This window comes from Anomalospiza imberbis, chromosome 8 (genome assembly GCF_031753505.1).
Source record: "Anomalospiza imberbis isolate Cuckoo-Finch-1a 21T00152 chromosome 8, ASM3175350v1, whole genome shotgun sequence".
NCBI lineage: Eukaryota > Metazoa > Chordata > Aves > Passeriformes > Viduidae > Anomalospiza > Anomalospiza imberbis.
Genome location: NC_089688.1, coordinates 10,668,577 through 10,686,485, shown reverse-complemented (window position 1 = coordinate 10,686,485; position 17,909 = coordinate 10,668,577). Strand labels below are relative to the sequence as shown.

The following is a 17,909-nucleotide window of genomic DNA, read 5'->3' as shown; positions in this document are numbered from 1 at the left end:
AAATCTGCAGAGTTTCACTATATATTCAAGAATACACAGACATAAGACCACTCCCTCAAAAGAATTGTATGCAGAAAGAAGGCTCTAAATAGTGAGGCGCTGTGTACACAAACTTGGAATCACAACCAAGTAATTCTGGAGGAAGATATAGAGATAAGCATATAGAGATACAAAGATAGAAAAGAAATTACAAACCCAGTTAAGAAAAACATTTAATAGTTTGTGAATACTAAGCCACCTGCTGTTATTATTTTTATAATTATATAAATATGCTGGGTTTGGCAGAGTTTAGTGAAATTTCTACGGTGTGGAAGAACTATGTTTCAGCAAGATGGTGACTTGACCTGGTGAGAACCTAGGGGTGGGGAATTGCTGACAATCTTGTCTGCTACATACTTCTGCAGGCAAGCAACCTCCAGGGAAGTTCAACAGCCGTTCAACAAACCAGACATTTTTGTGGGTTACAAGGTGACAAGTTGAGCCCTGAGTGCCGCGTGTTGACAGCGTACAGATCCCACGTCTGCTTCTTGGCTAAAACACCAAAGGTCAGTGTGGAAATCTCAGCTTATATAAAAAAAACCCAACAGATCTCTAATTCCAAATCTCTTTTTAATGATATCTCTAAAATATTTTTATCAAATCATGTCTGACAAGTGGCACTGCTCTGAACTGATGTGTTCATTATATTTTTACAGACACTAAATTTATCCTAGCTCTTGAATAGGAAAGATACAAGGCAACCTGACAGCCTATAACTTCTCTCTCCAATGCCACCAGAACAGAGAATAATAACCCCAGAAATGGCATCCTGGGAACAAAACCTCTCCTGACACTGCTGCAGGGATTGAGAGCTTTAATTTTTGCAGCTGGAAATAGCTAATGGACCTTACTCTTAGTAAGGAAATTTTCTGCAAGCAAAATTGCTGAAAAGTCTCTTCCTCAGCAATAGATTCTATGTTATTAATTTTGCAGAGCTACCAAGCACACACTGTACTTTCCATGAGCACACAATGGTACCTTGGCCAGCTGGACACTGCCAGCTCTGTTGCAGGAAAGGCAGTCACTGCAGTAAAGCAGGTCTCAAATAGCCTTCCCTCTCCTAGGTTACTGAAAACTCCATCCACTGACTGAAAAAGGGGGAAAAACCTTACAGTCAAAACTCAGTGCCTGCAGTTGTGCTGATTCCTGAGTTGTTCATTTGTACTGTACCACAGCCAAGGTCTGCCCAAGGCCAGGCAAAGTGCAAAGGGCTCACCCCCAGGATGTCCTATGCAGCCCCTGTAAATAGGGGTGGGAAGACTGAGGTAGGCAATCATCAGGATTGTGCAAGACAGAGATAAGCCAGTGAGCAACCTCTTTCCAAAACAAAGCACAAAATAACAGCTTTTAGTAGAAATGCAGAGGATATACCTTTTTCTTTTGGCAGGCTTGTCCTCCTGCTAAAAATTCAGCCGGTTTCTGTTTCACTTCTTCTCTCCAGCACTCTGTTGTGCTGGCTGCCCGGCAAGCTGGTGGTGCAGCAAAGCTTCACTGTGTACTGGTGTGGCAAAGGTGTTGGGAAGGGAAGAGCTCCTTTGCTGGGATGAGTATTTGACTGTGCTGAGGCCTTGCAGCCTTTGCAGGTTGATGCAGACGTGGTGGTTAGGAGGGACTTTTGTGGCTGCCCCCCAGCAACCTGACAAGGAGAACTGTCAGGAGGGTGGAATCTCACAGTCTAAGAGCATTCTGCCCCTGAGTAGTCTGTGTGTCAATACAGGTTTCCTAGGACTTTAATTCAACAGGGCTGTCCTCTTCTGCCAGGTTTTGGGCTGATGATCAAGAGCTGTCACCTCCAAGACTAGGTCTGGAAAAAGGACTTCCTGCTGCCTCACCAGGTTCCCCTCTCTATTGTTACCTTCATTGGGTCAATCATGGCTTAAAGCATATTTTAAGGAGGAAAAATGGATTACCTGAGACATCTGTCTTCAAAAAGGACTTTCCAAACTAGCTACCTCCTAAATATAAGTTTCAGGGCACCTTTCCAAGCCTAATTCTGATCTCTGCTGAGAAATCTCAAACTGTGTAAGCCTTGGGACCTGAAAACTGTCTTAAATCCATACAATGTGATTCTCCACATGGGATTCTCTATCCTTCTATAAGTATAGATTGCAAAACCTGTTTTTTTCTTTTTCAGCTCCCTAAGATTTATTCAATTTTTGTGAGAAATTTGGTCCATTTTGCCTTTTTTTAAATCTAAGCTGTTGTTGGTGCTAATTGTCATCAGTTGCCTTAGAAAGTGATTTAATTGCCACCATTTTGCCAAAGTGTAAACACTTTGCACTTGGGCTCTTCTAGAATAAACAATTGGAGCACCCTGGAAAACTGTGGATGTAAATAGATTTTAGCTCCTGGCTGGCAAAACCAACAGAGATTTGTGTAAGGTGAATCCCTACAGGGAGTGAACTTATCTGAAGGCTTATATTTTGTTTTCAAGTTTGCTTTTATTTTGAGCTTTGTCTTGTTACCTTCAAGGGAGACACCAGCAATGCCAACTTCCCTAGTATTGTATAATTAACATAGTATAGAAAATCAGCAGAAGGAAATCCTTACAGTGTGTTAAGAGCTGTCTGGAGTCCATGAAATTGGATAAGAAATATAAACCAGGATTCAAATTTGTTATACTAGTTAGCTAAATACCTTCCTTATTTTATTTTAGTATGTGCCATTGCTCTAGACTTTGATGGAAGCCTAACAGAGGAAGCACAAAGAATAATATAGAAAAATGGTGCTTCTTAACCTCTGCAGTTGATCCTAATTACAATGTTCTTACAGTACTATTCTAATGTTTATACTCTATATGGTACTTTATCAGATGATACCTGACAGGGGAAGCTGCTCTCTGTGGGAAATCTTTTCTGAAGCTTAAAACAAAGAGAAATAATTGAGGTGAATAGCAGAATTCATGCTGGATTTGATTTTTCTCATTACCCAAATCTGTCAACCAAATGTTTTTTCCCAAGGATTCTCTTTTTTTGACTGGTAGAACTAAGACAAATTAGGGCCACTTGACTTTAGTATGTGGCTTAGTATGTACTATAAAAGTTTGTCAGCTCATGTTTGTGGTAGTTTAATTTTTGGCCTTTTTCAGTAAAAGACAATACATGGGGTAGGATTGCCTCACATTTGACACTCATATTGAAAACAAGGGCAATCACTGTGGTGCAGCCTGTCAGAGCTTTACCTTATGATGTTTCTATCTGTTACTGCTGTTCTGCTCAGAGAGGGCAGCAAAGGATTGCAGATCTTTTGGAATCCAAAAGGAGCTCAGCTCTGAGATGTAATACTGAGTAGAAATGTATCTTTTTAATATACAAGTTCTGAAAGGAGAAATAGGGGAGGCATTCAGATTATTGCTGCTCAAACATACTTGAGCTTTTTGTCATTTAAGGTGTATGCAATTAGTGGAGATTCTAATAAGAGAAGCACTTAATAATTTTGAGCTTAGGCATTACCTGATAGGTGTGAAGAGTCCCAGCAGAAACACAATGAGCTGCTGAGGATTCATCCTCAACTGGAATATTGTATGACTCATTTGGCATGAAGATAAATGCTGTACATTTAGACATATAATGAACGAAGCACTGAAATTAACTTGTAGCATGGTGAGATTAATGATTGTTGTGATATTAGGTATTTTCATTAGACCTCAAGACTTTCAGGCTGTTATAACTTTGGTTGTTTCTTTTCAATATGCACAGATACAATCAGGGGCTATAGGAGATGATTCAGACACTATCCCTTTTGCCTGAAGACAGGAACCTCTCAGAATTATGCAAATGGATAAATTTATTAAATGACTTTGATTTGTCACCGATCTGTGGACTTAGCAATGATTCTTTTTCATCCTTTCAATCCTTGGCTTTCACTGCTAAGAGTAAGAAGTTCAGTTAGTACAGAAAAACGTGAAAAGACAATTTATTCCTGCCCAGAATTTCAGTGCAGTGCTCCTGCAGCCAGTGTCTCACCAGCTAGAGATGGTGCCAAAGGTGCAAAGGGTGAACAGGTACAGAGCCATGACCATTTAGCAACACTGTAATTTTGACACTCCTTATCATCCCTTTACTCTCATTTCATGCCTTCTTTAATCTTTTCTTTTGTCTTTTTACTTCTCTCCTTTTCTTCTGCCCCACTAGCCTTTTGTAGGCTCTGCAAAATTTCAGGAAACTGAACATGCTTTCTGCATTTATAATGCTACTCTAGATATTTGGCTTTTAATAAATAAAAAAATACATTTTCACAGCAGCCCATAAAATAGAGATGTAATGAGATTTTAATCTGATTGTACCATTTGTACTCTGAATCACTTCCTATTATCTCCTACTAAATTATTACTGCTCTTTCTTTCCAGGGGCAGCTCTCAAAACCAGAAATCATGCTTGCTACAGTTGCCTCCTAATCTGATGGTCATAACTTGATTGCTTCATACTCTCTGCCCCAACAACAGAATTCCCCCAAGGTGTGAATTGTCAGGTAACTTTTTTCATGCACTGCTGCAAACAGCAAATGGATCCAAAATGGTTTCTGTCATGTTGCAGAACCAAGTCACGCTCTCTCCCAAATTAGTTTCTGCCCAAACTCTTAATAAGTACATATGAAATTGTATATTTTCTTACCATGTCACATCTGTGTTATCATGTGTAAACCACCCACCTTGGAATGAGGTGCTTGCTTTCCATCCACAAAGGAAAGTCTCAACATTATCTCTCTATATGAACTGTGACACAAAATTTCAGTGGCATACCCTAATATTCTGTATAGACACCTCCTGGTCCACAAAGTCCTCTGTGTGCCCTCTGCAGTTCCACGGTTGAAATAAGTAAAGTATCTTTCAACAGACTACTCCAGAGAGGAATCCTTAATATTGTGATTTAGCTCATTTTCTAGATCATATACTGTGATGTGTGATTGGATTAGAGCTGAACAAGATTGGCTTTCTGGTTTAAGAGAATGTATACCTCTGGAACAACAGGAGGACACTTATTTCACTGGATTTTCAGCACCATATGTTGGGATAGTAAAGGCTTTTTCATCAAAGTAATGCAAATGAAGATTTCCATGGGAATAATTCAATTTTCTTGAGATGTTTTTATTTTCCTGGGGGCAAGCAGGTGGAAGAACAAGGGGGAAGGAGTCAGTGTTTGGTGCTCTCTTAAAGCACTAAGGAAACACAATGGGAGAAAAAATTAGGAAACATTTGAACAATTTTTTGAGTTAAATTCTAGAAGAATTGAGAGGCCTATAGAGTTTCCCTGGAAAAGTGAGACCTTCAGGAATAAAAGGAACTTTAGAACTGCAAGGAGAGGAATAAAAGTATAATATGGAAGTAAGAAATAAATTTCTCATGTTTCTGTAGTCTGATTTTCAAACTTTTAGTATATTCTCCAAAAAATATATGTGTTAGTTTCTGGTATTCCTATAGCACCACTTTAGGAAAGGTGTGACTTCCAGAAGTGTGAGGAGCAGAAAAAGAAACCATCTGTTACATAGGAGATGAGTTGCCCAACAGAACTGGAGGAAGAAAGTGTCTGGAATGAGTCACTAGCTTGTTGTTTTCTGTTGGTGAAATACCAAGCCCTCTATGTCATGTTACAAACAGCACTTTTTCTTCTCTCATTCTTTGCCTGTGCATGTGTTTTTTGCTCCAACTTTAATTAATTTTAAAATGTTCATGTGTGTGTTTTGCCTTGGAGAACTGGTCTTTTCCCTCTGAGCAGATGACTTTGGCAAAACACACACATGAACATTTTAAAATTAATTAAAGTTGGAGCATCCCTGAGAATTCAAATTCTCATCCCTGAGAATTCAAAGCCTATCCAAGTGTTCACTCTGGTCAGGGATAAGGCACTCCCAGCTGGACAAATTCCCTGAAAAAATCTGCAGTGTGGCCTGTGATTTCTGCTCTGGAAACCAAATATCTCTTTCACGTGGCATCAGATTACAGGAGAGCTGAGCATATTGGAGACAGGTGTTGTGCAGTCATTTTAATATAAATTATTTAATAACAGCTTTAAGTCCCACTTATAGTAACTGATGACTTGCAGAGACAGCTGCTTTAGAAACAAAAGCACAGGTTTTGGAGGCTGAATTAAATAGACACAAAAAAGCTAAGGTAAAGGTAAGTTTACTTTTCAGCCTGGTAAAAGGATGGATGTGCTTGTGCTGTGCCCCTAAAAGGGGCCTGGAATACCCAGAAACAGGGTGTATTTATAATTGTTCTCTCTTTGACATTCAGTTTTGAATCTTCTAGTAAAATACAGATTTCATATTTTCAATCATTACGTATTAAAATCTGTTTATCCTAGTGGTTTAAGGATAACAAATTATGACATGCTCAGCAGGCTGGTGGTTCTTTCTGCCTGAGTTCGTCATAAATACAGCATGAGGGAAGCATTTATTAATCTTGAAATTAATGAAAAATTTGTCTCTATTTCTTCTTTGAGCTGAGCTGTAAACTTGGAGAGATTACTCGCTAAATGCAGCTTCTGATACATTATTTTATGATGTAAATAATGGACAATGCATACAGTCCTATGTTTCTTCAGTATTTAGTGATGCCTTTGCTCCTGGGGCACTTTTATTCTAGTTCTAAAATTGACTGATAATGATCACTTAGAACCTAGAGTGGTATTTATCCTCTGAGTACAGAAGTCCACTGCAGTAGCTACTGACATGGAAATAATTTCTTTTTTGAAGTTTCAGCTATTTTTGTGCAGCTCTTCCCATGTAATTGGAAAATGAATTGTGCTGTAAGTACAAAGAGGAATAAAACAGTAAACCAGTCAGGCAAGTTGCTTTGTGTGCAGTAGAAAATCATGAGAAGAGAACAAAATGAATCTATAGGCATCAGCTGAGTTACAGGAGATATAAATCAAGATTTAGATGCAGTGGAAAGCAGAGGTTTTTTGTCTTAAATTAAATACAAAAGTCTGCTACTGAAATGTTCTCCGAGTGGAATTTAGCTCATGCAGGAAAAAAAAGCAAAAGGCCCTATTTGTGATAGGTCCTTAATGGGAGAGAAGTGATCCTATAAGCTTTTATGATTTCCTTATGGGAGCTTCTTTCACCTCAAGTGAACTACAAAAACACAATTATGGACTGTATTAACTAGAAATGGGTGAATATCATGACAACAAAGCCCAGCTCTACAAGTCTGACAATTAAGAAAAATGTTTCCATTGAAGGCTATAAGTATTTAACCATGGAGGAGCAGATTTTCAATTTGTCTTCCACTTAGTTTAAGACTAAGCTAAGTGCCTCTAAGGAGAGGATTGTGGCTACAGTGGCAAGTTATGGACCCATGGGAACATAGAAATGTGTCTGTACAGAGGAGCATTTGATGCCCAGCTCATCTGTTTTATAGCTATTATTTTCATTGCCTAATTCTCTGTCTTCCTTTATAAGTAATGGCATTTATTTTCTCTGCACAAGGTTATGCAGGTACAGAAAAAAAGCAATTACTAAAATTGGTAAAGGATATGAATTTTCCAGAGTATGATTTATCTGATCTGATAATTTATACTAATCTGCTTCTTGCCCTCCTTGTCATTACTGGCAAAGCATCTTTGCAGTTCTTAAGTGAACTGCATTTCTTTTCTGCATTAATTGGTGTCTTGCAGCTCCGAAAAACAGAACGTTTAAAATTGTGCCTGGAAGTTTTTAATCAATATTTATTACTTAAAAACACAGGAAAGGGTGCAATATTTAAAAGATGTGTTTGGGTTTAGGGATCAGAAATAATTCAGTCTCCAGTGCATTCATTTGGAATGATTATGTAAGTTTATTTTGAGACACAAAAACCACTGTGAAATGTTTTGAGACCATTTCATCTGGAGCTCAACTAAGTGCAATGACTAAACTACTGATTTGGAAAAAAAAAAATAAAACCTGGAGTAGTATTTTGAAGATAAGAATGGTTGGTTTCTTTCAACTGTTTTTTTTTTTAGAAATACTCTTCCTGATGCCATATCAGCCACTTTCTCAAGTGTTCAGCTTTGAAGTGTAATTTAGACTGATTTTTACATTATTTTTCCCAGCATATCTCCAATAGAGTTGAGAAATTTATGAAGCTTCTTGTAACCTTAACGTTTATTTTCAGAGATCACTGTGCTTCATTCAAATGGGATCTATACAAACTACAAACTGGTTTGCAGGTAAGTGCAAAAGTACTTTTATGCTAAACACACTGGAAATTTGCAAAAGCAGAATGGGAAAACATTCCTATTGCATGCTCAGTTTCCTACAGCCCAAAGTTATCAGATAATTAACTTTTAAACCAGGCTGTGAACAGGAAAGGCATATTTGGCCCCAACAAGAATTGGGCCTATAGAAAATCTGAGCTGCACTTCTTGGAATAAACTCCCAGTGCTTAGGTTTTTAGGTTCCTTCTGGTGTCACTTCTCATTTCCAGCATTTCCTGTCCTGTAGGCTTACCCTGGTGTAAACCATCTCACAGGAATTGCTCCCCCAGCTCTAACACCTCCTGTGCAGAAGGGAAGCTGCCAGCTCCCCTTTCTTTTGAGGAAGCCAAACTGCTCTTTATTACACTGGTGGAAATCCCTCTCTGCTGGAGCTGCCCTGGAAAAGCAGCTGGGCAAGTGTAGCTCGATGAGTCTGGGCTTACCTGGTCAACTCTCCTGTCCTGAAGCAGTGCTCAGAGGTGCAGAGCAGTGATGCTGGACTCTGACAGCCTGGAAGGCCATTATGTAGGAGGAGGCTGATCTCAGGCTGGACAAAAGTCCACAGGGCAGAAACCACACCTAGAGATAGAAAATGAGCTCTTACTAAGTGATATTACTCAAAACTTTAAAATTCAGCAAGGTGTTATCAGATGTGCCCTAAGTTCTGACCTTTTTCATCATTTATGTTAGGGACACCTTTTCTTCCTTGAGGAACACCTTTCTTCAGTAGGTGCTAAAAGGGAAGAGTTTGAAATTGTGGTCTGTTGTCTTCCGGGAGGCTTAAAGCAGCGTTCCTAATGACCACTTAATTTTGCATTAATTATAAACTAATCTGTATTTGCTGTTATATCCCTGATTAGAACCAACTCATATGGTGCTAATATGACCTCCACAGAGCTTATAAGTAATTCAGGATGAAAGCACCATTTGTTAATCAGCTGCTGGGTTTATCTTTCTAAAACACAATTTCAGGTTAAGTACATGCTCAGGAGGAGCTATCCTGTCACATGTGAAAAAACACAATCATTGAAAGGCTCTTTTCATTCTTTTTAATTTTCAAGTGGCAATTTTTAGTGGAAACTACAAGGTGCAAACAGGAAGCCATTCAATCAGTAGCAACTCATACTTACTGGTTTATTTTTAACTTAAAGCACATAAATATGGGGGAGCAGGAGTTTAATGGATAGTTAGAGCAGTGGAGAAGTGTATTCTTTGCTGTGGCCCATTCCCTGTTGTGAAGGCATCAAACTCTTCAGTTTAAACATGCAGAGGAGAAGCTTTATGCAGGCTCTGTGACTTTAGCACTACCAAATGGCTCTGCTCTGTTGCTTGACAGCAGGAGACCTAAGGAGTAAGAAATGATTCCTGGGTTGCAGTTTGGCCAAAAATGCTCAGGGGAATAAATAATGCAAGATTGCCTGGAAACCTAGGCACAGCCTCATGTCTCTTTTAAGCTCTGCTGAACCTCTCAACACTAGCAGCGTGACCAGATACTCTGTGCTCTCTCTAGCACAAATTACTTTTTCCCGAGGCACCTACAGTTAAAATCTCTTTTCATGGCCTGTGACCCCAGTGAAGATTCAGACATCAGTAGCTTGAGCTGTTTAGATCAGTGCTTCAGGGTAGACAGTTGTAAGAGCTCTTTCCTGGCTTTCTGTGAGCTCTGGTTTGTTTATGACTTCAGCTAGTGGCACAGTTTGTCCCTCAGAGCTGAGCTGGTGTGTTCATCCTGCAAGAAACTTCTGGCATATTTGCAATGGGAGGAAGAGTCTACGGTGTGCAGCTGGATGGTATCCTCTTCCAGGGTGTTTAAATTCAGATAAAATTTCAAGCAGCTGGACTAAACACAGAGAATGTGAGAGCAGCAGTTGACCCACGTTTAGGTGTCTGATTTCAGTCTGAGATTGCTACTTTGGGCTTCATGCAAACAGACCTGCACCTGATCAGCAGTGCAGCAGCCTGAATTTCAGTGTTTCATTGTACCTTTCCTCATCAGGCTTTCTGGGCTTACTTGGAAGGATCCTGAACAGAATCTTTTCCCTTTCTTCCCACTTGCACGGTTGTGCTACAACACTTGGCCACCTTCACCTTGTGCTTCAGCTATGTAGAAAAAAATAGTTCTATGCAAATTTCCACCCTGCCCCAAGAATTATACCCAAGCACATTTATAATTCATAGTTTTCTTTTGATGTAAGAGAAGCTAAACCATGCAAGCTTCTTTAGCTGAGGTGGACACAGTGTTTCACCAAATTTAGTTGGAAATCCTGAAACCTCTTCAACAAAATCTTCTTGTCTACATTAGTTACTCTCTTGATTAGCTCCTATCTTGCACTTTACATACCCAATGACACCTCTGTGAAGGTGTCCCGTTCAGAAGTGGTTTGACCAGCACTACACTGCCTACAGATCACAAGCTATTAACTTCTCTAGCCCCTTACACCCTCTCCGCCGAAATTAAGTACTTTTTAAGTCCTTTTACCTCTTTACTTTTATTCTAGAGCTGCAGCTAAAATGGAAAAAGGGGAGTATTTATAGTACTTACCAAGCCTGTTAAGTGGAGCTTTTATTTATGCATCAAAAACTAGTGGAGCAAGTATTATCTTGAAGCCTCTGATTGTCCTCTATGGGCTGTTATTTTCTACTACATGGTATTTAGCTTCAATCTGCAATTGCCACCCTCTGGGGACTCTCATCTCATTTTTATGAGTGAAGTGCATTTCTAGCTTTCATGACTAATGGTGGAAAAAAGTTAAATCCTTTCAATGGAAAAGTTCTACAAGCAAAGTGAAAATATTAATTTCTTTGTAACATCATGTTTTAAATTGTATCTTAAAGCAAAACCTGTACTTTTAATAAGTGGGCATTAAGTGTTGGCAACAATATGGCAGGACTGGATGACAAGAAAAGTTTGCAGCTCCTCACACAATAGCAGTTATAAAAGCTATTTAAGACAAATTTCAAATGTATCTGCAGTGTTGAAGTGTATTATGTATATCACTTCACTGAAAATTGTATATTACTCTTTGTCTCAAGTTACTGGGAGCTCTCCAGTGTTTTTGAATGCTACAGTCCTAAGGTTTATTTTTGGTAAATACTCTCAAAATAGTTCTGAATTTGGTCTTTATTCTGGCAAACTGTCGAAAAAATAATCATTTACATCATTTATTTAGGTAACAGTCACAAAGTGTGCTCCTCAGGAAAGGTAAAAAAATATAAAATATGTCAGTGATTAAACAGTTGGGCCCCATTTGTGTGGGAAAATAGATGCTAGAGAAATGCAATGTACTGCTGGCATGGTGACACTGGTACCAAAACAGGAGTACAGTTGTTCTCCAGGTTTTGAAAACTAAATTTTATAAGCTAATACTTAAAACCACTTCAGCTTTAGAGGATTGTCCACGGGAACAATGGCAATGGCCTGAGCCTGTGAATGAGGCACTCTATTGTACCCAGCAGGCTGGGCTGTGCACAGGGCTGAACACAGACACAGCTGGGGAAAACCTGCTCTCTAGCTTGGGCCCCTGAGATGTTCTGTCTGGTAAGGCAGACAAATAATGAGACTACTTGAAAAAAATGAGCATGTTTGAAGAGTTCTTGTGTAGATTCCCACTCCTGGGAAACAAGCATGTTCCTGTCTGCCTAGAATAAGTCCTCAAATCCAAGTAAGAGTGACAAAACTAATTTACAAATAAATATAATTAATACTTTCATATACTATAAAAGGGATATTTTATACTTGAATAGGTGGCTGAAATTATTCTTAATAATTGTGTAGAGTTTCTCTTGTCTTACTAACAAAAATAGTAAGACATAGCTTAATCTTCAAAACTATGCATAAAGCTACAATAAAGGCTGTAAGGGGTGACCTCCATGGAATAACAAAATGATATTTTATTAGTTAAGTAGTTGACATTCATGGTTATTACATTTTTCAGAGTTATTAAACATTCTCTTTGATTTGTCATTCAAGTTAAGTCTGCTGTGTTTTAATAACCTACTAAACGATTTCAGTTTGAATCATTTTGGCCCCAAGCAACATTCAAGATCTTCCCATCTCTTGTAAGAGATTCTGAGGGTGTAGAACTCTGTTCATTCCTGTTTGTTTTATTTCTATTTCTTTGAGTCTTCATCTGTTCCTTGTTTTTATCTATTAGCTGAACTTCAAGGGGCTTTAAATAGAGCTTTTCTTGTTTACCCTTGCAGAAACCTTCCAAGAATATTTCTGCACCAAAGCCTCTGCAATAACTGCACCTTACGTAGTTTCAAGTCAGCTGAGATATATCAATCAAAGGTAAGGAGATTAATCTGCTTCCTTGGGCACTTACAGCCTTTCCTTTGCATGTCAGCACTGCAGCTCAGAGCAGCACCCATGGCTCCTGCAGCCTGAGCCCCCAGCCCTGAGGACTGAGAGCTGCTCCCTGGGGGTGCAGCACAGAACCACCATGTGCAATAGCAGGAGCTGGGTGGACCCAGGGCTGGGCCTCACCAACCCACCAGGTGCTCAGGATATCAGCTTTTCAGGGGAACTGAAATGATGAAGTACCTTACTAGCTGTCTGCTATAATATGCTCCTCTGCTTTTGCACATATTAGAATCTAAACATGTGCAAAAGAAGCAGATTTGGTATTTTAAGCTCTATGTGCTTCCAACAACATGATCAGCTAAAATGGAGAGAATTTTGTGTTTACTCTCCTGAAAAAATCTATGGAAAATGGAATTCTGTAATACCTGTTATCTTAATTTTCAGCTCATAACAGCAATAAAAGCCACAATAAGTGGTGTTTGCTGAGAATTCATTAATGGTTGTGTCCCTTCAGTAAAATACAAAGCAGCTTCATTTCACTGTGATCATCAGACCTTAACAGCACTTGGTGAGTTCATTATTTTCCTTTGCTACTCTGCATTTTCTGCCATGTGTTTTCAACAACAAGTTTCTCCCAAGAACTTTGAATTTCAATTGCAGATAAAACGTTGACAATGCTTTTGGATGCATATGTTCTAACACTTATCAGAGAGACATTACACAGCCATTTCCCAGCAATAACAACATAATAAGAGCTTGGCAAATTTTTTTTTCTATCAGCAGGCTAGATTATTTTAAATCAATAACAAGAGCCAGGTGGCTATTCATAAGGGCAAGATATGAATTGCAAGCACACGTTTCCAAGGCAATGTTGGCCAGTGGCTGTTCCAGCATAAATTGCTTCCTATTACCACTTTTGATGGGAGGTAAATGGTCCAGTTCATTGCTATGGGAACACAAAGTGGCAGGACACCTCCAGCATTACTCTTTGCACTGTTTCCAGTGAAAGAAGGCAATGTTTACTCCACTGTGACACACCTCACTGACATTGCAGTGCGTAATTTCCTTGTGCTGTTGAACAAAGATTAGGAATCATGCCCCATACTGTTATGTAGCATTCCTGTAAGATGGCTGCTTGGTGCAGAAGATGCAAGGAGAATTAGAGTTGGTAATGTGTCCTACAGGATAAGAAAAAGGTGAATTGTTGATCTGAGGGGGAAAACCTGAATTTCTCAGTGATCCTAGGAATAACATCTCTCTAAACTGTAGTTATTCTAGCTTTGAAATAGGTAAGAAACACACTTGAAAACATTACTAGGTTATGAATTAAGAGTTAAATATTTCTGGTTTCTGTTTGTTTATGAAAGGACAAGACAGAAGCTGATTATAGTATGGTCCACATTTTGCAAAACCTGGATAAAAAATACGGGAAGGGAGAAAGGAAGAGCACTGGTCCTGCCAAAAGGAAGGAATAAGGCAATGTCTAAAAATCTGTTATTGTCAAAACAAGAGCTGCTTGATGCCTCTGTTTTAATGTGCTCTATTTGATTTTCTCCTTTTTTAATTCAAGGCATAGAAACAGTAGTTCAGTCAAATGACTTGACTCTAGCAACTTGCCTACAATTTTCATAAAACCCAAGAGACCACCAAGAGACAACTACATATCTGTAGTTTAAATCAATTATTTCAAGTATATGAGAGAGAAGGAATCTAATATAATCTGAAAGCATAGGCCAAGTAGTTCTGTTAACATAAGCTTAACTTGCAGGTTCTTTATCAGGAGAGAACCATGAGTTTAAAAAAAAAATGGAAATCTGGTCACCTCTTTTCTTGATAGCAAAGTTTTTCCAATTGTTTTTCCTAGAATAGAAAATTGATAGATTAAACAGGATTTGGGTTAGGGTTAAGTTTCAGTTCAGTCTGATGAAGCCAGCTCTTTAAAATCCAATGCTCCAAGCTCTATTTTTCATGTCTGCTTGGAAAGTCATAATCTATATTCAGTATTCCTTCTTTTTCTCCATCCACCTGTGTACACTTAGATGTAAAAATCTCCCTGGGATCCACTCCACAAAATAACATTGTATTATTGAGCTGGTAGCATTTCTCTGATGCCATGTTTTTTTCATAAATATAAACAGGTCTCATCAGCAATCACATTCTTCCAGTAAGATGCTTATCCTCAAGTTAAGGTGTAGGGCACAGACAGAATTTTCTTTCTGTGGTTAAGTGCCACACTGTCTACATTTTTCCCTCCCATTCCTGCCTCGGTGCTCTGTAAATTAGCATACAAACTATTTTATCAGTGTTTCTAATGGGGGACTGTTGAATTTCCCATATTTTTGTTTGGTTTTGTGTCAATAAAATTGAATTGTAGGAGGGGAGGAGGTAGCACTTCACTTACTGGATTGTTTCTTGACATAAGAGGTGACATACGCTTAGTGCCCTGTATTTCTGATAAAGTCTTAAGCTGATGCCAATGAGCCCTCTTAAAACTAACTATAGACACTTAACTCTATATGATTTAAAGCTCAGCAAATAATTTAGAGTGGAAATACTAGAATACAAATATAAAAAAATGACTGTTGTTTTGAAAGAGGTAAACATGGAGAATTGAGCGCACCTGCTTACCACACAGATGCTGTACCAAGGACTCACTCAGAGAGTCGATACCAGGAACTTGCAGCACAGTGACACACTTTAAATTATTGTCTCACAAATTGCTAATATAAACTAGCAAGGCTGTACATCTCTATTTTATGTGAAAGAGCAAAACATAACTTTATGCAGATCAGGATATGCTAAGTTACCATAATCAGCTCACTTCAAAAGAGCAAAATGAGTTTACCTTGTGTTCTGAAAATGAGAGGCTTGAAAGCTGTATAAAATTCATTCTGGTTCTGAAACCCCCTTGGCAGTTAGTTTTTTGAGGGTAGCATGCAGAGCTGTTATAGAAAGAAGCAGTCCTTTTGGCTACGTCTTGAAAATCAGATTCCATCTTCCCCCCAAGTTCTCCTTTGCTGAGAGTTGAGCAGGGTTTGTGTTTAATCCACTGCAGCACATAATTTTTAACATTCTTATGGTTCTTCCTAATGATAGAAAGAGGCATGCAGTACCTGGGGTCCACTGAAACTATTAAAGTTCCCTGGCTGAGTTTTGTGGGTGTTTTTCAGCTAAAGGCCTTCAGCCATTACCACACAGGTTCACCTGAAAATTTCAGAATTCCCATCCCAGCTATTCTACAGGGATGCTAGGTTGCAGAAAAAAAAAAAATTACTTTCTTCCTTCCTTGTTTGAGTTTGTTTGTTCTCCCTCATTCTCTGCTGCATAACTAAGGAAAGTAAATCTAATGACTAAGTAATCTCTCACACTGGAATATGTTTTAGATTTCTTATCAGATTCCATTGTGTTAGTATGATCTGACTCATGGCAGAACAACTATTATCAAATGTATCTTTCTTCAAAAGTTTTACCAAAAGATAATAATTGATAAGGTTTTCCTAGATCATAAGCAATGTTTTGCTCATGCCAGACTTTCAGAAATGGATAGAGATAAGCCAATGGAGCTTTACTGATCTCCCTGTTTAATGTTTTCAATTCTTTAATTTTCTTATAATATAAACTGTGTTAGGTGGATGAAACACTACAAATCTCCAGAGACTTATGTTCATGTATTAGAGCTGCATGTATATGCAATGATGCAGCAGAAAAACCAGCCCTTACAACTGTTGCAGAGTTGCCTAGAAACTGGATCTGTTGAGATTTGTTCTGGTAACATTCCCAAGAACTTGGACACCTAGTAATCTAAAATTTTGCTTCTCAATATCTGGATCCATTAAGTTCCATCTTACTCTGTAATTGAAGAAATTTCCTATGTACCCTATAGACCTATGGGTCTGCCATCCAGATACAGAATTACATCTGTCTTTGACTGTGCTCAGTTGTCTGGTATCTGTGCTATTTCCAAACTACATCAGGAATCAGAAAAAAAAATTATCTGTTGGGTACGGTCTAATCTATATTTTATGCACTCAACACCAGTTTTTTACATCTACCTCATCTGGACTACAGAGGGAAATATTTTCCATTGGTGGTGTAAAAGGACTAATCTGCATTCAGAGTTCTGCTGCCCAGCTGGTAGAGGAAGGACTTTGAAGATAGATTGTCTAGACCATACATTTGTGAGTGCTAACTGATCATTTGCTAAACAGGAAACCTGCTACATCTTCAGTTTGCTATTTGTGGGGATTTTGAGATGGAGAACAGGCCATGCTGGCCACTTTTAACTGGAGGACAAGGCTCACAGTTGAGAATGGAAGTGGATTTAAGTGCCTGCACCGTGTCTAAGGGGAATTCTAAATGTATCTTCTGCTTTGGTATTTTATCTTGGTTTGGTCAGCCAGTTGATATTAAACATCTCTAATTGCTAAGCAGGGAGGCTAAAGATGTTAGCTTGCAGCTGTGAATCCTGCTGGAATTATTCAGAGAGAATAACACTATTATTAGGGATGATGACTTAATACTTTATGTAAAATGCAAATGAAAAATAGAAAACATCCTATCTTTAAGAGACCACAGTATAAACTGACAAAAGACAGAAAATCTGTGAAGCTGAGGTATTTCTGTCTCTCAGGTGAGGCATTGATGTATTGGCTTGCTAAGGTTTACAAAACAAACCCCATCTAGGGTCAAACATTCTAGAGTAGAATGCATCAGAACTTGAAGGAAGTTAGAAAATCTCAATATTTCTTTCTAGGAAACAAGAGGAGCAAAACCTCTTGTTTCTTCTTTTTTTTTTTTTCTTGAAAATGATGTCCAATTTTGTGCATATATACAGATTTTTTCCAAGATCTCTGACCAAGAGAGGATCAGCTGTCTTGTGCAAGCGAGACCAGAATGAGCATTCTAGCACATAGCTAGAAAATTGTATTAAGGTAAGTACATCAGATACAGAGAGGGGAGGAAAGTTTAGAATTCTGATTACTGGGTCAGACTATCTGGAACGTACCAGGCTTCCCTAAAATGAATCACAAGAGTATCTTTCCTTTTAAAAGAGCCACTGGTAGTCATCTGCCATTTTTTGCTTTTATAAAGCAACAAACAATTTTAAAATATGACCTAGAATTGCTGAAAGTTACCTTACATTTTTATAACTTTTGTGTCTACAAATCTGGGGTTATCTGTTAGTTCTGTATTGTATTTTCTACAACTTTGGCTTTATTTTGTTAAAAAACCCAAGAAGAAAGAAATTTCTCAACCCTTAAAACTGACCTCAGTATTTGCATAGCAAATATATGAGCAAAACTGAAAAAGCAAATTCATGGCCTCAGTATCCAGTCTCCACTTCAGCCATGTCATTTAGCAAACACCACACTATATAAAGGGGATTTGTG

At 38.5% G+C, this 17,909-nt stretch overlaps 1 long non-coding RNA gene across 3 annotated transcripts; it reads left to right on the top strand.

The window, feature by feature from the left end:
* Positions 1-5,834: 5,834 nt before the first annotated feature.
* Positions 5,835-17,294, top strand: LOC137477922 (uncharacterized). 3 transcript variants are annotated; one of them, XR_011001272.1, is made up of 4 exons: positions 5,835-6,154; positions 8,135-8,189; positions 12,420-12,507; positions 16,588-17,294. It is a non-coding gene; the product is annotated as an uncharacterized lncRNA (long non-coding RNA). The 3 variants fall into 3 exon arrangements; XR_011001271.1 differs by having other exon boundaries at positions 16,558-17,294; XR_011001270.1 differs by lacking the exon at positions 16,588-17,294 and adding an exon at positions 12,964-14,285.
* The last annotated feature ends 615 nt before the right edge of the window (positions 17,295-17,909 follow it).